The sequence below is a fragment of the Carcharhinus amblyrhynchos genome, chromosome 22, assembly GCF_965287045.1.
Source record: "Carcharhinus amblyrhynchos chromosome 22, sCarAmb.v2.hapA, whole genome shotgun sequence".
Taxonomy (NCBI): Eukaryota; Metazoa; Chordata; class Chondrichthyes; order Carcharhiniformes; family Carcharhinidae; genus Carcharhinus; species Carcharhinus amblyrhynchos.
Window position 1 is genome coordinate 13,235,656 of NC_137345.1, and position 23,088 is coordinate 13,258,743.

General features: G+C 42.8%; 1 protein-coding gene across 3 annotated transcripts in view; it reads right to left on the reverse strand.

The window, feature by feature from the left end:
* The window catches only part of LOC145356915 (ubiquitin carboxyl-terminal hydrolase 49-like), a 75,323-nt gene extending 58,404 nt beyond the window's left edge, over nucleotides 1–16,919 (reverse strand). For 2 of the 3 annotated variants that reach the window (XM_080209916.1, XM_080209914.1), the window contains exon 1: nucleotides 16,703–16,919. The gene's annotated coding sequence lies outside the window, so the exon portion shown is untranslated. Of the gene's footprint in view, nucleotides 1–15,284; nucleotides 15,372–16,702 lie in introns of those variants that run through there. The other variant, XM_080209915.1, reaches the window with a different exon arrangement.
* Nucleotides 16,920–23,088: the final 6,169 nt, after the last annotated feature.

Below are 23,088 nucleotides of genomic sequence, written 5' to 3' on the forward strand. Positions count from 1 at the left end.
ACACTCTACAGCTTGCTCCTAACACAGTAATCAACTGTATATTCAGAGAAAATTAGGGTCAACAGAAGGACAAGAATTTCCAAAAGTTCATGCAACTAAAAATACAGCAACAAGACCGTCTCTCACACTGTGGCAGGGGAATACAAACATATTCACAATGTGTTTTCTCTCAGAAACATGACACCAACCAATACATTCCATACACCATATAGGCTCCTTTCTGCAGGGCCAGCCATTAGAAACTTTTACTTTAATAATCGCGATTTTACGACATAAAGGCAAGAATTACATTTGTATAGCAACTTTCACAAACTCAAGCTGCCCTCAAAGCGCTTTGCAGTCGGTAAAGTGCCAGGAAATATTATGATAGATTAGAAAGAAGTGCCAGTAATGAAAGAACTGGGCGATAAATCAGTTCAAAATATTAGCACCAAAGACCAACATCACAGCTTTTCTTCTGTGAAATAGCATTATGCCATAGCAGCTAAATGATTAATGATTAGCAGTAGGAACCCTGTAGATGTGTATTCAGCAATACCTGCTGGAAGTGTGTATGTGATTGCATATGTCATGAGCGGGGCATCAGAGTCAGTCAGTGCGCACAATTGAAAAATGATATGATTTTAAAGATTTTAAAGTTTATTAGTGTCACAAGTAGGCTTATCTTAACACAGCAATGAAGTTACTGTGAAAATCCCCTCGTCACCACAGTCCAGTGCCTGATCGGGTACACAGAGAGAGTTTAACACGGTCAATGCACCTAAACAGCACGTCTTTCGGACTGTGGGAGAAAACCAGAACATCTGCAGGAAACCCACGCAGATGCAGGCAGAATGCGTAGACTTCATACAGACAGTGACCCAAGCCAGGAATTGAACCCAGGGCCCTGGCACTGAGAGACAGCAGTGCTAACCAATGTGCCGCCCAATGGACAGCTTTGACAAGATGCACTCTGTTTAGCAACATTCAAGTTTCAAGGTCCCATCGTTGCACAGCGATGGCCATGCTGGTTGAAGTATTAAAGAGCGCTGAGCACCCAGTGAACCATTCAACAAGCTCTCAGGAGGGATAAAACCAATTTGATGCATCTGAACCAGGAGGAAAGAGAGGGATACAGGATCGAAAAAGTGCAAAGAAATTGCTGCACAGAAACAGACCATTCAGCCCAACTGGTCCGCACAAACAAATTGCCAGATCATTTCTGATTAATGTTATGAAATAAAATACACACACATAAACAGCAGTGCTGCAAGACAAAAATCAAAGAGTAAATGGGAAGATGTAAATAACTGGACATATTAGTCCAGACAGCTGGATTATAGAGATAAGTGGTGTGTAGAAACTTTGCAAAAATCAGTCGTGCAATAAATTCCCCCGTGGTTTAGCAAATCCAAGGTCTGCACTGATTTCAAACGATGCAAACACAGGGAAATTTAACGCAGTAATTTTTGGAGTTACAACCCTCAGAGAAATGGGTGAAATATTACCCAGGGCTATCACCTCTGGAGTATGCCCACGTGCAAACCAGTTGCAGGAAAAAAACCAGCTCCCAACACTTGGGGAATTGAACGAGAATTTGCAGAGCTGTCAGCATCTACGAACTGTGTCCCAGTGCAATTCGCTGTCTTTAAGATAAAAGGTAAAGAGAAAAAGACGCTCACATTCATTCTGTTTTAATCTTAACATGCTGAATGCCAAAACTTGTCAAATTCCTTGGTCTATAAACTTTATCTGAACTCTGCGCTACAATTTATATTGTATCACTGTCAAACGTCAGAAGTATGTAAACAGTTTTCCAACGCTTGAAAATATATAAACATGCCCTGAGTCAGTGTCAGTTTTCAACGTAGCTTCACAATAAGTACTGTATGTCATTTTCCTAACTTATGGCAGGTATAATTTTTGAAACGTAAGTAAACCATGAAGAGGAAGGCAAAGGACATGAGACAGGGGAAATGGACAAGGAAGATCGATCCCAAAACTTTCAAGCATTACTTGAAATAGAATACATGAATAATCTTGACAATTTTCTCCCCTTCCCTCAATGTTGACAAATGGAGTGTGACACTAGCGAGACTGGTTACCTCCTGTATCTTGCAGCAGTGATACAAACAGATATTCAATGGTCCAAATTATAGGGATGAGGGAGGCAGATCACAGCTAAATCTCATCCATACATTTCCAAGCCGGGTTCCCAGAATAGTGATGTTGGGGGAGGGGAGGGTGTGGATTGAGGCCAATTTTGGTAGCATTATTGCCACCTTGGTTGACAACAGTAGTGTAAAAACCATTACATGTTCCTGCTAAAGAAAAGTGTGTCCATTTTGTAAAAGTGTATATATATTTGTGTGCAAGTTGACAGTTTAACTGTTGCATTATTTCCTAGCACTGAACTGCAAATTATTTCTTGATAATCCACAACAGTGGGGTCACAAATCCTAATGGCTGCACTCATTTAACAACAATGAAGAGCACACTAACAGTTTCTGTACCACAGAGACTAACATCTAACCATCAAGAAGGAACAAATTCAGAACAGATATCTGAAATATAAACAGAAAATTCTTGATCAGCAGTATCGGAAAGGATAAATCCTTTGCTAACTGGTTTGCCGTGGTTTTTGGGCATATTCAATTCTTATTTCAGATTTTAAGCTTTTGCAGATTTTTCGCATCCTTTGATCTCAATTAGGTATCTGGAAGTGATTTCAAGGTTAAAATCTAATTTTAAAGGCCCACGTGACTGTTATAAACCACTCGATCTTTGCTCTTGAGATTTCAGATATCAACAGAGTGCTTCAGGTAGATAACAGCCGTGTAATCATTTCCAAATATCCACCATTTTTCCTAAGAAAATACATTTCTGAATAGATACTTTGTTCACCAACTATTTGGCTGCCCTAAAGTCTTGATTTTGCTCCATAGCATTATTGTTGATTCCTGTTGCCAGGGCAAATACACCAATCAATTTTGTTTGGGAAAAACACACAAACACCTACTAAACATTATCTGATAACACATTAAAGTCCATTGTTAAGTATACAACAGCAATGAACTCCGTCCATGGTTACAAATTAAGGGCATTTCCTCATGATGCACCCCAAACAATAAGAATAATCCCACTTCATTTACAGCATAGAGCTGCTTTTGCAAGTGGCTGACTACACTCATTTTGGGGTTCTTGCTTCATCTGTATAGCAAGATGGTTTCAACAAGAGCAGTGAGAGAAGCTGCTTAATAAACACAGCCGGTGCCCACCTCGACTTTCGGAAAACTTGCCGATGCTCTCGATTTTGTGCAATGTCACACATCTTGAACCCTTTCCTTTTACTGGCCAGTCTTGTGTCATTGTATAGAAAAACCAAAGAGCTGTTGAGTGCTTCGAATATCATTCCAACCGTTGGCTTAACAGACTTGTAATTCAGCAGGTTACCACTTACTCAGTCAGAGAAAAAAGATAATGAGCACACTGTGTTTCATGTACCAAAAAAAACAAACTAGGTCTCATTTAAATCATTTCCTAAAATTGTACCGTCAGTGAAAAAATGTAAACCAAATCACATGCTGATTAAGCCATACAATTTTAACTTGGACTAGTGTGTTCCACATCTCAGCAATCCTGCAAAGAAGTTTTACACACCAGGGAGTTCAGGATTTTCTTTTACTCATTCCTCGAGAACTAAATCTCCTGATAAGAAAAAGCTGTTCTGGTTATAAACAAGTGTGATTGTTTTTTTCTCTTTTCCCCCAGCTGCAGCACACCCCCCAGTGATCTAAGGTGACCTTGCACCCTTTTGTCCTGTGGACTGCCCCATTAATCAGCCATTTAACGATGGATAGTCACACAACAAAAGCCCCAGAATGTGTTAATAGCCTATTCATGAAAGGTGAGAATAAGCTGACGTGCCATCTTACTTCAATAGCACATATGGTTCCGACTACAAGATTTTCCTAATGTGTCGCCTGTCAGCTACCCAAACAATTCAAAAATAATAATTAGTGCATTGGATTTTGTATGCTAGTCAATTTGGAGAACTTTTTTTTAAAATGTGCAAGTAACTACTATATAATACTCCCTCAGGAGGCATCATCATCTGTAACTATGGCAAATAGCAGGTTTAGCATACTCCTAATCCTGCAAATTTCGGCTGCCTCTTAGCCAGAAATGATACTCATCACGTCACTCAGTATACCACTCGCTGCCACTGTTTCCTCAGCCTGCCCAGATTCAAAATGGCAACCCAGGCAGGATAATGCATTCACTTCATTTGCGCTTAAGAATATTTTGCATTCCATCGATGATCAAGTCACATCAATCCTTTAAGATGAAAAAGGGGCACTGGAAAACACTGATGCGCATCAAGTTAAATGGTAGATACCCCAACCAAAATTACTCTCAAGCTAAAGTGACAATGTCTGGGTGATTCAAGTTTGCTCAGACATATATTAGCATCACTGATCTCTGACAGGCTGCAGCTGAAAATGGAATGTTTTGTTCCACAATGTCTACGCATCAATATGCAGCAAACGCAGAGAGTGCCAGAGTACACGGCGTGTCACTCCTAGTCGCAAAGACACAGTAGTCCTGCAGCTCCACAAATTGGCAAAGGCTGGAAGATTTTTCTTAGAAAAATTTAGTTTACTACTTCCACTGCCTGCCATCAGACTGTCCTAAACACAAAACTAAACAGGGTCAGACATCCAAACTTAGAACAATTACACAATGGTAGGAATCACTCCCTGTGGCTTTGCTTAAGGAAAAACAAAAGGCATAAGGGTTGACAGGGTATTTCTCAGCTTTTACCTCTACTTATTTGCCATTCTTTGTACAAAAATATTGACACAAATAACTCAGAACTGTATAGATTGAAGACAGAGAAATCTAGCTAATCGCACTCAAAAGAAATTAGCAATTTCAAAAAAAAGGGTGCTCGCATCAAAATTTCAAACCCAGAAGCAAGGAGAGAGGAATTCACCTCAGGATTGATTTCCTTAGGGATACCGCCCCCCCCCCGCCCCCCCAACCTTACCTTCTGATGTTACAACTGAGCTGATCTCTACTATTGCAGAGTAACCAACATTTACACTGGAGATTTTAACCTGGTATAAGTTTTCAAGCCTCTAATGCAAACCCTCGGATTAGCCTATGCCAATGTAAAACTAGCATAAAAACTGATCTCTTTGAAGCTTGTTTCTTTACCCTGAGCAGGGAAGCAGCTGCATAAATGGCTTACTGATACAAATCACTGTTTTCCTGATTTTCCCTCTACCATGCAGGGATTTAAATGCTGCTGCCATTTTTAAGCTAGCATTACTACCCTCCTTTGTGCTACAGGGTAAGCAGGGTGTATCAGTTTATTCTGGGTGATACCTTAAGAAATTTGGAAAAAACGGAGCAGCTGCTGATTCCAGTATAAACAAGAATATATGTAAAAAGAAATGCACTTGTGTGTAAGCCAGTTTTTTTAAAAAAAATCTCGTCCCAGAAGAAGAAAATGACTAACTTTAGCAATTCAACAGCAGAGGTAAAAGAACGGACATGAAAGCTGAATATCCGAAATAACAACAGACAGCACGGGGAATAATAGGAAGCATGAGGAGGACGGGGGGGGCGGCGGGGAGAGGAGTGCAAAAGAGAACGAATGAATACCATAGTTTCAGATGGGATCCTTCAGCCTGTACGCATCTCCATTATTTTCAACGTAATTCAATTTCTGAGACAACGCATCGTACTTTTGGAATGTGCGCTTTTCTCTGCTCGGGTGTCACTTTTTTTGTGCACCTGAAAGCAAACAACTAAAAAAAATACTTCTGTGTTTTAAAAATGAGCACTCCTGGACCATGGCTCAATCTTCAAGTATTGCCTGAAAAACACAACCCCATCCACAAGTTTATTTTCCAGACCTACCTCCAATTCCCAGCACCCCGTCCTGCTATTTCACTGAAAGCAGAAAACAGCAGGGGGATGGGAGGTGAGACTGGCAGGAGGTGGGGGAGAGGGGCGGGGGACGGGGGAGGACAGAGGCCAAAAAAAAGCTAATCAGACGAAATGTTGCATTTTAGCTTCTATCTCAGTACTGCGGTAAAGAGGCAGGCCTCAACTGGAAGGGCAAGCATCGTGCGATTTTTCTTTCAATTTGCTTTTCTTTTACAAACAAAGAAAAAGATACTTCACGATGAGGTTACACCCTGACATCCCTTCAAATCTGCAATTAACAGTCATGTCAAACTCTCATTTGCATCCAGTGACAATCACCATTTTTTGTGAAAAACACTTCTTTCTCTCTCTGTGGTTCTCGCTGTGTAATAACTCCAGCCTATTCATGCCACAAGTAAGCTAATTAAGTTGTTGCTGATTGCTTGAATTATTGCAGAAAGTATACTGTACATTCCCATTCTATTTCCTTTCCCATATATTCTCCTGGGGTACAGTTCCACAAGTACATATAGACCGCTGACGTTTTATCCAAAACTCATCATTCTTCACACACAAGTTTGAACACAGAATGCCACCAAGCTATTCAACTATGGATGACATCACAGCCAAAACAACCCTTTGTCCAAACACCACTACTTTCCAACAGGAATCACACACGCACACACACACACACACAAGCGCACACAGCTCAGAGAAGCTGGGATCAACTATAACACCCACACTATAATTTTCTGGCACTGCGTCATGCCAAAATTCTACCAATTCAATGTACTGATGTGTCATAAGATTTAAAAATTTATAAGGTAAATTTGAACAAAATATTAACTGTTTAGCTCTTTCAGAGCTTCCTAAAGGAACCAATAAACCAGGAAACTTGCTGCCTTTCCGATCAGCTTGGTCTGACAGCAACACTATGCTCAATGCAGAAGATTGTGGGGTTCAAGCTTCATTCCAGAAGCATGATAATTCATTGTCACACTGAGTGCAGTATCGAGGGACTGTTGCATTGTTAGAAGTGCCATATTTCAGGTGAAATGCATGTTCATTATGCATAAAGGATCCCATGGTACTCCCCTTGCCAACATTTCTATCCTCAACTTAAAAAAAAGATTAGTTATTTATCTCATTGCTGTGAGCACACTGGCTGCCACATTTGCCTAGATCTGTGATTACATTTCAGGAACAATTCACTGACAGCAAAGTACTTTGACACATCCTGCGGTCATGAATGGCACTATATAAATGACAGCGCTTCCTGCTGCTGCTTATAAAGAATACATCACCTGTTAATTTCATGTTCATCTCTCCCACCACAACACATTTTTAGTATGAAGATATCAATTAAGTCCTGAGACAGCTAATACAGAGCATTATTCTTCCTTCACGTTTCTACTACCTTCAACATAACTGACCATTCTTCCCACTTTCATTACAACTCATCAGTGATGGACTCTAAGGCATTACCCTCCTTAACCTCATTCCTGCCCATCCAGTTACCCCCACTGTATCCATCCTGGGCACCTATCTACTTCTTCCCAAAATGTTGCCCCTTGACAACTGCATCTCTAACTTAGGGTCCCAGCTTCTTTATCCACATGGATGAAAGAAATTCAACCCCATCTGTCTATGTTTTGCCCTCAATTCCATCAGTATCATGCTGTTCAATTGCTTGATTGGCATCAAATATTTATGAGGTTAGTCATGGCACAAATCAACTCTCGCCTGCCAGACTGCCTGGATCTACGACAGTCCGCCTACTGCTGCAACAGAACACAGCAGAGGCCATCTCCCTGGCCCTACACTCAACCCTGGAACAACTAGATAAGAAAGACACCCATGACAGACTCCTATTCATAAACTATAGCTCAGCCTTTAACATTATTATTCCTACAAGACTCATCTCCAAACTTCGTGGCCTGGGGCTCGGCTCTTCCCTCTGCAACTGGATCCTAGACTTCCAAACCCACAGTCTGCAGTCAGTAAGGATAGGCAACAACACCACTTCCATGATCATCAACACCGGTGCCCCATAAGGCTGTGTCCTCAGCCCATTACTACACTCCTTATACACCTATGACTGAATGGCCAAATTCCCTTCCAACCCGCTTTTCAAGTTTGCTGATGACACCACCATAGTGGGTCAGATTTCAACGAATAGACACTGTACAGGAAAGAGACAGAGAATCTGGTGCAATGACAATTTGTCTCTTGATGTCAACAAAACAGAAGATAATCATCGACTTCAGGAAGCACAGTGGAGGACATGCTCTCTCTACATTAATGGGGATGAAGTAGAAATGGTCTAGGTGTCCAGATTACCAACAACCTGTCCTGGTTCCCCATGCGGATGCAATAGTTAAGAAAGCCCACCAACACCTCTACTTTCTCAGGAGGCTAAGGAAATTTGCCATGTTTACTACAACTCTCACCAACTTCTACAGATACACTGTAGAAAGCATTTTTTCTGGTTGGACCACAGTTTGGTATGGCTCCTGCTCTGTCCAAGACTGGAAGAAACTATGAAGGGTCATGAATGAAGCCCAGTCCATTGATCAAACTAGCCTCCCATCCAAAGAAACTGTCTCTACTTCCTGCTGCCTCAGTAAAGCAGCCAGCATAACCAAGGACCCCATGCACCCCGGACATACTCTATCCCATCTTCTTCCATTGGGAAAAAGATATAAAAATGAGATCACGGAGCAAACGAATCAAAAACAGCTTCTTCCCTGCTGCCATCAGACTTTTGACTGGATCTACCTTATACTAACTTGTTCTTTCTCTAGCTATAACTGTAACACTACATTCTCCATTATCTCCTATCCTTCTCTATGTATAGTACACTTTGTCTGTATAATGTGCAGGAAACAATACTTTTCCCTACATACCAAAACATGTGACAATAATAAATCAAATCAATGAACCAAAACTTTTCATCAGCTCCAACATCAGCAAGGTCACAGCTGCTGTTTTTGTCTTAAGAATATTCACACCTCAGCTATTGTGTTGACCTCCATCTCAGATGTCCACTCAAGTGTGCATTTGACAGAATGAAGTTTCAAATCACTTACCTGGTCCATCACCAAGACTGTTCACTTCCCACCTCTCGACAGTACCGGGCCTCAAATCCTCACCCACGCCTTCAGGTTGATTTTTCCAGTACTACCCTTACCAGCCATCTCAACTCTGCTTTAAACCAATGTGTCCACAATTCTGCACCCCACTGATCTTTGTCTGGATCTATGAGACATTATATTGAAGTAAATTATTGTCAACTTCATACTGCTCTCCTTACTAAGTGCTCCCTTAAAATGAATTAGCATATTGCTCATAAAGGACCAAGGCAGAGTAGGTATTGAGAGGAACTGCTTCGAGGAAGGGTCGAGAACGTGAGAACACATTTAAAGCAATTAGCGAAAGGACCAAAGGTGACATGAGGGAAAACTTTGTTGCACAGCATGAGGTTCGGATCTGGAATGCACTGCCTATAAGAGCGCTGGAGGAAGATTCAATCATAACTCTCAAAAAAGAGTTTGATAAGCACTTGAAGGAAAACACGTATACAGCTGGTATTGGGACCAGCTTAAACTGTTCTTGCAGAGAGTCGGCATGGGCTCAAGAGCTGAACGGCCTCCTTCTCTTCTGTAATCATTCTATGCAAACATATATAAATGAAGCAAATATCATCTTAAGAGGTGAAAGCCACTGCCAAATCAGCTAGAAATGAACAAGTTACTGCTGGATACAAAGTGCAAAACAAAATCATTTTCTTTTATACTTTGCCCCAATCCTGATCCAAAGAGCTGCAAAAGGTAAATGTATTATCCAGTGTGATTGAGAACAAAATATGATAGCCCTATATATTCCAGGTCTATGCTGAATTAGGTGATCTTAGCAGAGGTAGGAGAGACTGTTGAAACATAGAAAATAGAAGCAGAAGTATGCCATTGAATCTTACTGTGCAGAAAGAGGCCATTTGGTCCATCGAATCTGCAACGACAGCAATCCGACCCAGGCCCTATTCCTGTAACCCGACACATTTACCCTACAAGTCCCCTTGACACTAGGGTGAATTTAACATGGTCAATCAGCCTAACCCACACATTTTTGGATGCAGGAGGAAACTTGAGAACATAGAGGAAACCCACACAGACACGGGGAAAATGTGCAAATTCCACACAGACAGTGACCCAAGCCAGGAATCAAACCTGCACCCTGGCCCTGAGAGGCAGCAGTGCTAACCACTGTGCCACCATACTGCCTACAGCTAATCAAATTCAATATCCTGATCCTGCCTTCCTCCCACATATCCCTTTAGTCCTCAGAGCTATATCTAATTTCTTCTTGAAATCACACAATGTTTTAGCCTCAACTGCTTTCTGTGATAGTGAAGTCCACAGGTTCACCACCTTCTGGATGAAGAAGTTTCTCCTCACTTCAGTGCTAAAAGGTTTTCCCCTTATCTGCAAACTATGACTCCTAGTTCTGGACTCCTTCTACAACTCGGCCAGCTATTATTGGGGTTGAAGATGCCAAAGTTAACAACAGTAAGCATTTTCCACAGGCACTGTAGTCATTGTCCAATGACCCCAGCTGGGAAACGCACAGGTAGGCATCAGACATTTGGCTGAGATGCCCCTGGATTTGATTGGCCTGCAAACACTCACTTTCAAGAACGCACACTTAGCTGAGGTTTCAAAAAACTGCTCAGAGAATTGAATTGCATCACAGCGTGAGTCAAAGCTTTGATAAAAGAGGAAAGAGAGACACAAGAACGTTCAAACTACAAGAGTTTTCAGTTTCGTAATATGGGTCTGCTTAATCATTGCAATTCCTCTGGCTCATTTTGCACTACATTCATTGAGTCAGTACTTATGCTCCACGTGCACATTTACCTGATAAGATCCCACATTTTAGCAATTCATTGCAGGTTGAATTAAGTGGCACAATGTGCAATTTATTCCAATGTGCAGTTGACCCCTTAGTTGAAGGGTCAATTTTGAGGGGATACAAGTTAAAAGTGAGGGGTGGGAGGTTTAGGGGGAATTTGAGGAAAAACCTTTTTACTCAGAGGGTGGTGACGATCTGGAATGCGCCGCCTGGGAGACTGCTGGAGGCGGGGTGCATCACATCTTTTAAAAAGTGCCTGGATGAGTACTTGGCACGCCATAACATTCAAGGCTATGGGCCAAGTGGGATTAGGTGGGCAGGTCAGGGCATTTCATGCGTCAGTACCGATTCAATGGGCCAAAGGGCCTCTTCTGCACCGTAGTATTCTGTAGTTCTGTGATTATTCCAACCAAGAGTAAAAACACCAGAACACTCACGCTGTGCATCCATTGTTACAGAAGAACTTGCTGAAGAATGGACATCAAAACAAAAATAATATCCTATAATTACAGAAAAACCTATCAGTGTGTTTAGTACATTAGAGAAATATTTAGGAACAAACATTTTGCTGCAATTTAAAGAGGCACCTGCCACTTGAAAGACAAAGTACATTATGTCTCTCTATCTGCAGAATGTATATCACAAAAATCAGAGTATAGGACATTAGGTTTGATCCTGTTTTTAAAAAATTATTTGATGTATGGTGCTACAAAAAGGCCAGACACCCAAACAGAAAGTATTACGGGGTTCATCAGGTCTGATTCCTATCTAGTGAGCCTTGCTGAAATACTGTGTGTGCGCATGCGTGTTTAAAGTGGTGGGCTGCGGAGTTGGGGAATTGGACTCAACAACAACACTTTTCTTTGGTAGTACTGACTGCATATGGTCACACCCGACGATTGACCACTTGTGTAAGGTATCAGCAACTACAGAGTTAAGTATGGACCAGCACTGGCCCACTGGGAGGTGGAGAACAAAAGAGAAAATAAAATCAGCTGGAATGTTTCACAGCAATCCTGTGCCATAATATCTTACTGCAGTAATATGTCAGGCCAGTGAGCATAGGACAGTAGTCTTCACCCAATCTCAGCTGAAACAGTCAAATAAGGTTGGTTTATCTGTAGGAAAGGAAAAAGTCAAAAGGCTTCTATTTCTAAAGTGTCTTTAACATAGAAAAATTCTCTAAGTGTTTTACAGGGATGTAGTCAGACAAGGATTGACAGCATGTTAAAGGGGATATTTGTACAGTAGTTATACTTCGAAAGTACTTATCCTGGGATGTCCTGCGGTCATGGAAGGAGCTACATAGAAGGCAAATTCTTTGTTTATTAGGAGTGGCAACCAAACATTTGTTGAGAGATGGGTTTTAAGGAGGATCTTAAATGAAATGAAGGTGGAAAGATTTATGTTGAGAATTCTGGAATGTGGCACCAGGTTGAGGTAGGCATGGCCGTCATTGTTGGGAGGGAAGGAAGGAACGAACATACGAAAAGCCAAAAGTGAGGGGAGCAGAGATTTTGTGGGAGCTGGGTGTTCTGGGGACACTAGCTGCAAAAACTAGAGAAAGTTACAAATCTAGAATGCAAAACATCACCAATATTTAAGGTTGAGAATCTTAAAATCGAGATTTTAGGGAACTAGAATTCAACATAAGTAACAAGTACAGAAATAATTGGTGAACAGGACCCAATATATGTACTTAATTGTCTCAAAATATTTTGCATACAATGAATTAATTATGTTGACGTGCACAGTAGGAAAACACATCAACCACTTTTCACGGTAAGGATATGAAAGATCAGTAAATAATTTTTTTAGTGCCACTAGCTGAGGAAAGAATATTGGCCAGATCACTGGAAGAATTCTCTTCTTTACGAGTGGCAGGGGATCTTTAATCATCTGAAACACTGCAGCGGATGAGATTTTAGTTTAGCATCTCATCTGAAGGACAGAGCCTCTTATTATAGCAGTCATGCACCAAGATATCAGCTGATACTGTGCACTCAGGTCAGACTGGTCTAGAATCACAAACTTCTGACTTGGAGGTGAGTGTGTTACCACCAAGCTTTCACACATGCCCTGTCAGCCTGAAACTGGCAACAGTCAAGCCTGGCAGTGGACTACCAATGATCATTGAAAGGTTTCTTTCACCTCTGACAGTTAAGTTTTTTCCTTTTACGGCTCTTCTGTTGGAGCGATTGGCTTCCTGCTGGCATAAAGTTTGACAGGCACCAAGATGTTCCAGAACCTCACCACAAAGTGCCTCATTATTTACACATGAACGTCGATATTGAGCGTCTGTAGGCTGTTTGAATAGTAGAGTAGTTTTTTTTAAGTTTATTTATTAGTGTCACAAGTAGGCTTACATTAACACTACAATGAAGTTAGTGTTGAAAATACCCTAGTCGCCATACTCTGGGTACACTGAGGGAGAATTTAGCTTGGCCGACCAGCATGCCTTTTGGACTGTGGGAGGAGACCGGAGCACCTGGAGCAAACTCATGCAGATAAGGGGAGAATGCGCAGACTCTACACAGACAGTGATCTAAACCAGGAATTGAACTCAGGTCCCTGGCGCTGTGAGGCAGCAGTGTTAACCACTCTGCCACTGTGCCACCCCAGTAGAGGACAGGCAAGGCTAAGAAAAGGCAAGTCAATTACAGTTAAACACAATCCTGCCCAGACCTCATATCTGTGTTCAAGCACTTTTAAATGTCACTGTTACTGTTGAGTAATGTGCCAAAATGATCTGCTTTTCTTTGTACTTGACTGGCACCTTAATGTTAATACCCGATTATGTACAACTTAAAATTTTCAGGAAAAAAAAGCATGATTTAAATTTTAATTTAAATCAAAGTTCAGGATTAAGGCATTCAGATTTTAAGTCACAGGCCAAAAGGAATTGCTGGAGTGACTAGGAATCGAGTGGTTTTTCCCTACCTAACCCTGGGATGGAGACTAATTGCTGTATTCCTACCATTATATTCAGCCAACTTAGCACTGATCTAACCAGGGATCAGTTGCTCACTGAGCTGAGGCACGTATTGAAATGTGCATAAAACACAGAATCCTAACAAGAGTTTACTGGGACATATGTAACGTTTTCATATGCTACTAACTGGTGCAGCCAAAGAAAATAAATTCAAGACGAGGAAAATGTTTTGTTAATTTAAAAAAAGAATCAGCTGCGTAGGAAGTTATAGAATTCCTAGACTTCTGATGTACCAGTAGCAACTTCAGAGCAAGGTTATCTTTACATGTGCAAAAAGAGCAGAAGATAGCAGGACCTAAGAGTTAGTGTTGAGCAAAAAGAATGCAGAATTACAGGCAATATGAAGAAATACATTTGAACTGATATCTTGCAATCAGATAAAACATCTTGGACTTTTTCATAGAATCCCTACAGTGCAGAAAGAGGCCATTCGGCCCACCAAGTCTGCACCGACAATCCTAGCCGACAATCCTACCCAGGCCCTATCCCCATAACCCTCTAACCTACACATCCCGTGACACTAAGGGACAATTTAACATAGCCAATGCACCTAACCTACACATTTTTGGAATGAACACAAATATACACATTATGAAAGGGGAATTTGCCTCTGGATATTGACAATTCAGAAAATGCACAATATAATATATTTCATGACACCATGATGTGCAGTCTGTGCACACACAGGTCTTTTACTCTTTGCATCAACTACGTATCAAAATTACTTCAGGACTACTTGGAAAACTTGCACTTCTTTGACAGAATGTACCAGTTGTTTATAAACACCACGGAAGTAGTCTGGAAAACTGCTGAAATAAAAAATGTCGTTTAATATAACAATATATGGGGTCCAATTACACCAGGGCTGACCTCCAGACTTGAAATCGCAAACTGATCTCCAAACCCGAGATTGTAAGCACCTGCTTTCATCAGAAGAGAGTACACGCCCCCCCCTCCAAAACAAAAAGTCGAAAATCTCACAGGTCCACACTTCCAGAAGACAAAAATCCACAACTGTCAACCATAGCAGATAAAAGTTACACAGGGATGACACAATCGCACCCTCCAACGCTCAGAGATAATGCAGTGGAGATAGTGTGTGTGGATATAATCCACGACTTTACACATCAGGTACTCCTTTGAACACTGTTGAGCCTACTAATGATATTTCTACCAACACACAGACACGTTTCTCAAAAAAAATCCTTCTGATCTGATGTGCATAGATAAGAATCACACTCAGGACTTTAAAAAGTGTATTAAAAAAAACACAAGCTCGCCTTCTAGCCCACGCTGTGTGACAACGGCAGCAGCAACACAAAAACTAACCATGAAACACACACGGCGAAGGAGTTACAGTGACTCTCACTCCATAGAACCAAGACTTTTTTTTAATCTAATCCACCTCAACTGGGATTCGGCCCAGCAACGAACACCCCGACAGAGACAGAGAGACGCTTCTGCTTACATTCATGACACAGAAGGATGCAGCATAAAAATCAAGATTTTCTACTGGACAAAGTTAGTCACCAGAAATGTATGCCTTGCTTATTGATAATAGCAAGAGGATTAATGACGTTCCCCCCAGCATCATAATCACCGACATGTCATCAAACTGTTTTTAAAAATTTAATCATGTGGCATCCACGAGAGAGTGAGAGAAATAAAAAGATAAATCACACCTTGGGACTGGTAAAAAGGAGAAAGAAGGGGGAGGAGAGGATGAGGAATTGGACATTTTACGTGTAGAGGGGGGAGGAAAAAATCTTTGAGGTACTTGTGGAGAGAAAGAAAAATCCCAGGGGAGGAGAGAAAGAGAAAGAGAGAGAGAGAAATGAATAGATACATCACTCCCTAGGACTGGTTAAAAAAAAGAGGGGGAGGCGAGGATGAGTTAAGATATTTATACGTAGAAAGGGAGGAAAAAAATCTGTGAGGTACTTGTGGAGAGGAAGAAAGAAAATCCCAGGAGAGGAGAGAGAAATGAAAAGAAAGATAAATCACACCGTCGGACTGGTTAAAAAAGAGGGGGAGGAGAGGAGGAGTTAGATATTTATATATAGAAGGGGAGGAAAAAATCTTTGAGAGGTACTTGTGGAGAGAAAGAAAGAAAATCCCAGGAGGAGAAAGAGTGAGAGAAATGAAAAGAAAGATAAATCACATCCTCGGACTGGTTAAAAACAGAGGGGGAGTCGAGGATGAGGAGTTAGATATTTATATATAGAAGGGGAGGAAAAAACCTTTCAGAGGTACTTGTGGAGAGAGGGAAAGAAAGAAAATCCCGAGAGAGAGAGAGGGAGAGAAAAGGATTTCCCAACGTGCTGGGATGTTCCAAACACTTGTTATGAAGATAAAGGTTTGGAGCAGTCAGTCAGACAGACAGATTTTGTTAAAGAGGAAGGAAGGAAGGAGGGGGAAGGAGGAGGGGGGGACAGAAGAAAAGGAAGGAAGAACTCTTCCCCCTCCCCCTCAAAAAAATAAAAGTTCAGCCAATTTTTTTTTAAAGTGTGTGTTTGAAGAGAGGGAGGCAAAAATGAAAAGTACAGAGGGGGAGGGCAGGGTGTTTCTTTTCCATTTGTTCCTTTTTGGAAAATAAAAAAAAGATAAATAAATAATGAGAGAGACAAGGGGGAGGAGGAGAGGGATTTAATGTGTTGTTATTGTTGTTGTGGAGACCTCGAGTCCAACACTGACTCGCGGCCTGCGCCACCTCCTCTACTACAGCAATATTTATATTTTCATTATTCATTTGTATGTGTGTGAGTGGATTTTTTTGAGGGGGGTATTTTTTTTCTGGTTGTTTTTTTTTGGCGGTGTGGTGGAGGTGGACAGGAGAGGGGGGGGGGTACGAGGCAAAGAGGAATTGAGAATAAATAAACCACTCACCGCCAAAACGCCGCCGGCGGCCGCCGTCGAGCTCCTCCGCCGACATCTGGGTGCCCCCGGCCGCGATCACAAGTGGGAAGAGCGGGAGGGAGCGCCGCCCGGGCAGAGCCGGCACCCTGGGCGCGTTTTTTTTTAACCTCCAAAATAAGATTTGAAAAGGCTCATAAAGAACAATAGAGCGCTTGGACAGGAAGTCACTGGGTGGCGCCATTGCTGCTGTGACGCCGCGGGGTCAGGGGGCGGGGCCTGGGGGAGGGGGTGGGGCCTACGGAGGAATGGGCGGGGCCGGTGAGCGAGGGGGCGGGGTCAGTGGGCAGGGAGGTGGGGCAAGTGGGGAGTAGGTGTGGCCTCCACACCCCAAAGTTCCAATCCAGCAACCCCCCTAACATTCCAGTCCCTCCCCTCCCCCCCCCCCCCAACGCGCAACACATTCCAATCCGGACTCCCCCATCCCAACCTATTCCAATCCGGACCCCCCCACCCCAACCTGTTCCAATCCAGATCCCCTCACCACATATTCCAATCTGGACCCCTTACCCCAATACATTCCAATCCAGACCCCCCCAACCCCACACATTCCAATCCAGACCCCTCCACCCCAACATGTTCCAATCCAGATACCCCCACCCCCACACGTTCCAATCCAACCCCCCCACCCCAACACATTCCAATACAGATACCCCCACCCCCCCAAAAACATCGCAATCCGCATCTCCCACCCCCACACATTCCACTCCCGACCCCCTTGCATTCTAATCCAGACCCTGCCCCAACACATTCCAATCCAGACCCCCGCACACCCACACGTTCCAATCCAGCTCCCCACATTCAAAGCCAGCCTCCCCATTCCAATCCCGAACTCCCCAACCATTTCAATCCACAACCTCTTCCCCTCATTCCAATTCACACACCCCCACCTTCTGCAAAACACACACAAATACATTGGCCTCGCTCCATGTGGCTTTAGCCCACGGCTGACCCACCTCTTGCCCACTCTCCCCATGCTATGCATCGTATTCAAACCCCCTTCCATGCCTTGACCCACTCTTCTCATTCTGTGCTGCGCGCCGTATTCGAACCCCCTTTCCCAGCTTGAGCCCTCCCTCCCTCCCTCCCCTCTCATTCCGTGCCATGTGTCGCATTGAAACCCCCTTGCCCAGCTTGCCCACCCCACCTCCCATTTTCATTCCATGCCGTACTCAAGCTGCTTTCCCCAGTTTGATTCTCCTCCATCCCCTCACACACTCATTCCATACTACACACTGGATTTGAACCTCTTTCCCTGACTTGACCACCAACTCACTCTGTTCCATGCCCCATGTTCAAGTCTTTTTCCCTGAGGCTTGCCCACCAGCCCCCCATCCCCTCACCCACTCAGTCTATGCCATGCATTGCATTTAATCGCCTTTCTCCAGGACTTGACCCCCAACCTTGGCCACCCCCCCAACCCTCCACTGGTACAGCACACCATATTCAAGCCCGTTTTCCCGGCTTGACATCCTCAGACTCCTCTCACCCACTCACTCAGTGCCATGCACCATGTTCAAGTACCTTTCCTAGAAGTTAAACCCCCCCCCCCATCAAACCAAACCCACCTCCCACCACACTCCATGCTATGCCCACCATGGGCACATTCAGGTGCCATTCCTGTGCCAAGCTTTGAGCACCCTACCTATCAAACAAAAATCAAGATTCAACACCGTCTTGCAGTGCCAAGCCTGTGCTGAAATGCTAACAATGGGTGCTCTCTCCCACAAGAGCTTAAATGTTTGATTTTAATAGACAAGGGCATCAAGGGTTATGGGACAGGGAGTGCAGAACTGGTGAAGGTTGGCAGAAAGGAAACCTTGATTTGATTTATTATTGTCACATGTATTGGTATACGGTGAAAAGTTTTGTTTCTTGCGTGTTATATAGCCAAAGCATACTGTTCATAGAGCAGGAAACGGTAGAATGCAGAATGTAGTGTTACAATCATAGCTAGGGCGTAGAGAAAGATCAACTTAATGCAAGGTAAGTCCATTCAAAAGTCTGACAGCAGCAGGGAAGAAGCTGTTCTTTGAGTCGGTTGATACGTGACCTCAGAATTTTGTATCTTTTTCCCAAAGGAAGAAGGTAGAAGAAAGAATGCTTGGGTTGTGTGGGGTCCTTAATTATGCTGGCTACTTTGCCGAGGCAGCGGGAAGTGTAGACAGAGTCAATGGATGGGAGGCTGGCTTGTTTTACGGATTGGTCTATATTCATGACCCTTTGTAGTTCCTTGCAGTCTTGGGCAGAGCAGAAGCCATACCAAGTTGTGATATAATCTGGAAGGATGCTTTCTGCGGTGCATCTGTAAAAGTTGGTTAGAATCGTAGCGGACATGCCAAACTTCCTTAGTCTTCTGAGAAAGTAGAGGCATCGGTGAGCTTTCTTAACTATAGTGTCGGCATGGGGGACCAGGACAGGTTGTTGGTGATCTGGACACCTAAAAACTTGAAGCTCTCAACCTTTTCTACTTTGTCCTCATTGGCGTAGACAGGGGCATCTTCTCCTTTACGCTTCCTGAAGTCGATGACAATCTCCTTCGTTTTGTTGACGTTGAAAAAAAATTATTGTTTCTGTGAAGTTGAGGCGTAATCAGATCAACGTGATCTTATCCCCTTCTTGTCCCTTAGTGAGGTGTGGATGGTTGGGTTAATGTGATATTTAGCAAGGAAGTTATACTGTTTTGGACCCAGCTAGAGCATTCCTTCCTGTTCTGGGAGCTACACTTTAGGAAGGATGTGAAGGCGTTAGAGAGGGTTCAGAAACGATTCAAAAGAATGATTCCAGGGATGAGGAACTTCCGTTACATGGATAGATTGGAGAAGTCGAGACTGTTTTCTCCTGGAGTAGGTTGAGAGGAGATTTGATGGAGAGATTCAATGTCACTGGATCTACACATGAAGGAATTGTTTCCATTGGTGGAAGGATGAAGAAAGGTGATGAACTGGAAAAAGAAGTCACAATAACAAGTTATTAAATTCTGGAATACACTGCTCAAGGGTGTAGTGTGGAGGGAGGGTCAATTGAGACTTTGCAAAAGGAATTAAATCATTATCCCAAATGGAAAAAATTGCAGTGCTACCAGGAAAAGGTAGGTGAGTGGACTAGCTGAATTACTCCTTTGGAGAGCTAACACAGACATAACAGGCTGAATGGTCTCCTTCATGCTGTAACTTTTATTGTTGAATCATGGAGCAAGCTCAAGGGGCCAAGTGGCCCACTCCTGTTGCCATTTCTTGTGTGTAAACCCATCTGCCTGCTCAGATGGAGGTAAAAACTCCATGATGCTATTTTAAAGAAGAGTAGTTGTCCTGGCTGATTATAATACCACAATCGACATCACAAAATCAGATTATCTGGTCATTGCCACATTGCTGATTGTGGGAGCTTGCTGTGTGCATACTGTATTGAATCCCTGTATTTCTTACAACAGCGACTACACTTCATTGTCTGGAAAATGTTTGGAGCCATCCGGTTGTCCTTAAAAAGTGTATATAAATGCAAGTCTTTCTCTCTTTTGGATTTTCTTTTGTTATGCCAGCCTTCTCGGCATTTTGGCTGGGATCGGGTGTGATATCGACATGCTGTGCTTGGTTGAAGTCATTAGGTTACATTTTAGCTTCATTTGAAGCAATTTTTAAAAGCAGCATCTCGGCCTTTTGGCTAAGATGCAAATAAGATCAAGCCTTGGAGGAGGAGCTATGCCTACTCCAATCAGCTTGGACCATGGAGATCAAGCCCAAGACAGGAGGTGAAAGCCCTGTCTTGTCAGCTTGGATCGGGAATGTCTCAACTTGTTCAGACTCTGAATTGGACTTGATTTGATTGAATTGGAATAAAAACAAAAAAAAAATTGCTATGCCAACCTTATAGATGGGGCAATCATAGAACCCTACAGTGCAGAAAGAGGCCCTTTGGCCCATCAAGTCTGCACCGAACACAATCCCACCCAGGCCCTACCCCCATATCCCTACATATTATACCCACTAATCCCTCTAACCTACACATCCCTGGATACTAAGGGGCAATTTCTTAGCGTGGCCAATCAACCAAACCTGCACATCTTTGGACTGTGGGAGGAAACCGGAGCACCCAGAGGAAACCCACGCAGACACGAGGAGAATGTGCAAACTCTACACAGACAGTGACCTGAGCTGGGAATTGAAGCCAGGACCCTAGAGCTGTGAAGCAGCAGTGCTAACCACTGTGCTATCGTGCCGCCCTACAATCGGGCAATCGACTGTATAGAAGGGGGGAGCATAAGCATAAGTGGTGATTTGAATCAGTTTTCTAGATATCATGGGAAACTGGTTGGGAGTCTGGCACCCAGGCGGAGGAGCGCATAATCTAAAATGTTGAGCTTTTCAGGTTAAGCAGTGATTTGATCACCGTCTTCAGGATACCAAAGGGAATTGATAAGGGTAGATTGAGAGTTCAAGGCAAAATACTGCAGATGCAAAAGTCTAAAACAAAAACGGAAAATGCTGGAGAAGCTCAACAGGTCTGGCAGCATCAGAGAGAGGAGAGAGTCAATATTTTGAGTCAGGATCAATCCAGCACAGCACTATTCCAAAGTGCAGAGGGCTTATCACTGGTGTCCTGGCCACAACTTATACTTCAATCAACACCATAAAATCTGCTCATTACCCATCTTGCTGTTTGTGGTCACATTTCAAAAAGTACAGTATTTTGTTAGCTGTAAATTGCTTTTGAGACATCTCTGGTAGTCATGAAAAGCAACATGTAAATGCAAGTCTTTCTTTGCCACACGATTTTCATCTTCAAATATTTCTCCATTCTATTTCTACCTCCTTTTCATACAATGCGTTCAGGATCATCCAGAATCATAGATTGCGTTCTGGATCACCAGAAATCATTGCATTTTGTTTTTCCTTGTGCCACCTCTGGTTGATTTACAGAAGGAAACAGGGGAAAAATGTTGCTTGACTGGGTCAGGTAGTTGGAGATTACAAAACCTTCAAGATGACGACCAAATATGGTTAGCACCTTTTAATCCATAATAAAATGCCATTTTGCAATAAAATCATAAGGAGGCAGATTTGCCGCACTGTCACCCAACAAAAAAAGTGGCCCCTTATGAAGAGGGGCAAAATTAATAAAAATTCAGAATCATAATGCACAGGAAGTTTATAAAAATGAAATACTATCACGTATATCCAGTACACATTCCAGTCACACAAACATAGAAAATAGAAGCAGGAGTAGGCCATTCAGCCCTTCAAGATGCTCCACCATTCATTTTGATGATGGCTGATCATCAAATCCAATACTCTGATCCCGCCTTTCCCCCCATGTTTCTTAATCCCTTTAGCCCCAAAAGCTACATCTAATTTCTTCCTGAAGTCACATGTTTTGATCTCAAATACTTTCTGTGGTAAAGAATTCCACAAATTCACCACCCTCTGGCTGAAGAAATTTCTCCTCACCTCTATGCTGCTGAACGTCCTTTTCATATTTTGGGGATGGGATATAGGGGACAAACAACCAGCTTTCTTTTGCGCTAGCTAATAAACACAGCTCCAGAGAAAACAGGGAAAATGTCATCTCTGTTTAAAAGCTTGTGTTGAACTTCTTACTTCAGTGGGGCGACACGATAACACAGTGGTTAGCACTGCTGCCTCGCAGTGCCAGGTACCCAGGTTTGATTCCTGGTTTGGGTCACTGTCTGTGTGGAGTTTGCACATTCTCCCTGTCTCTGCGTGGATTTCCTCTGCGTGGATTTCCTCTGCGTGCTCTGATTTTTCCTCTCACAGTCCAAAAATGTGTGGGTTAGGTGGATTGGCCGTGACAAATTGTCACTTAATGTCAGGAGGACTAGCTAGGGTAAATGTATGGGGATAGGGCCTGGGTGGGATTGTGGTCGGTGCTGATCCAATGGCTGAATGAATTCTATGATCTATGCTAAAGAACCAAAAATCATTTTCATAATACACTGAAATCTCTCCAGTTTAGAAATCTATTGTTCAGAAATATGTTGTCCAGAAAGCTGATGAGCAGACCCGAGCAACTCACAGCGTTGTTTTATTTCAGCACCCTGGGAGCAAGTAAATCAAATTTTATCGCAGCTTCATCATGTTTTATCATTGTTTTATGCTTTAGGTATTTATAATCGGTGAAGTTTTCCAGTTCATACGTTTGTGGCAACGCAGAAAATTCCAGAATCCAGAAATGACTTGATTCCAAACATTCTGGTCTGGTGAGGTTACAGTGTAGTACATTTTACATCCTGGGAATGTTAGTTATCTTTGACGTACAATCAGAGTCACTGCTTCATGGTTGAAGGTAGAAAACAATTGTGCACAAGTCTCAAAGATAGCAACAAGATAATAGAGTACTGA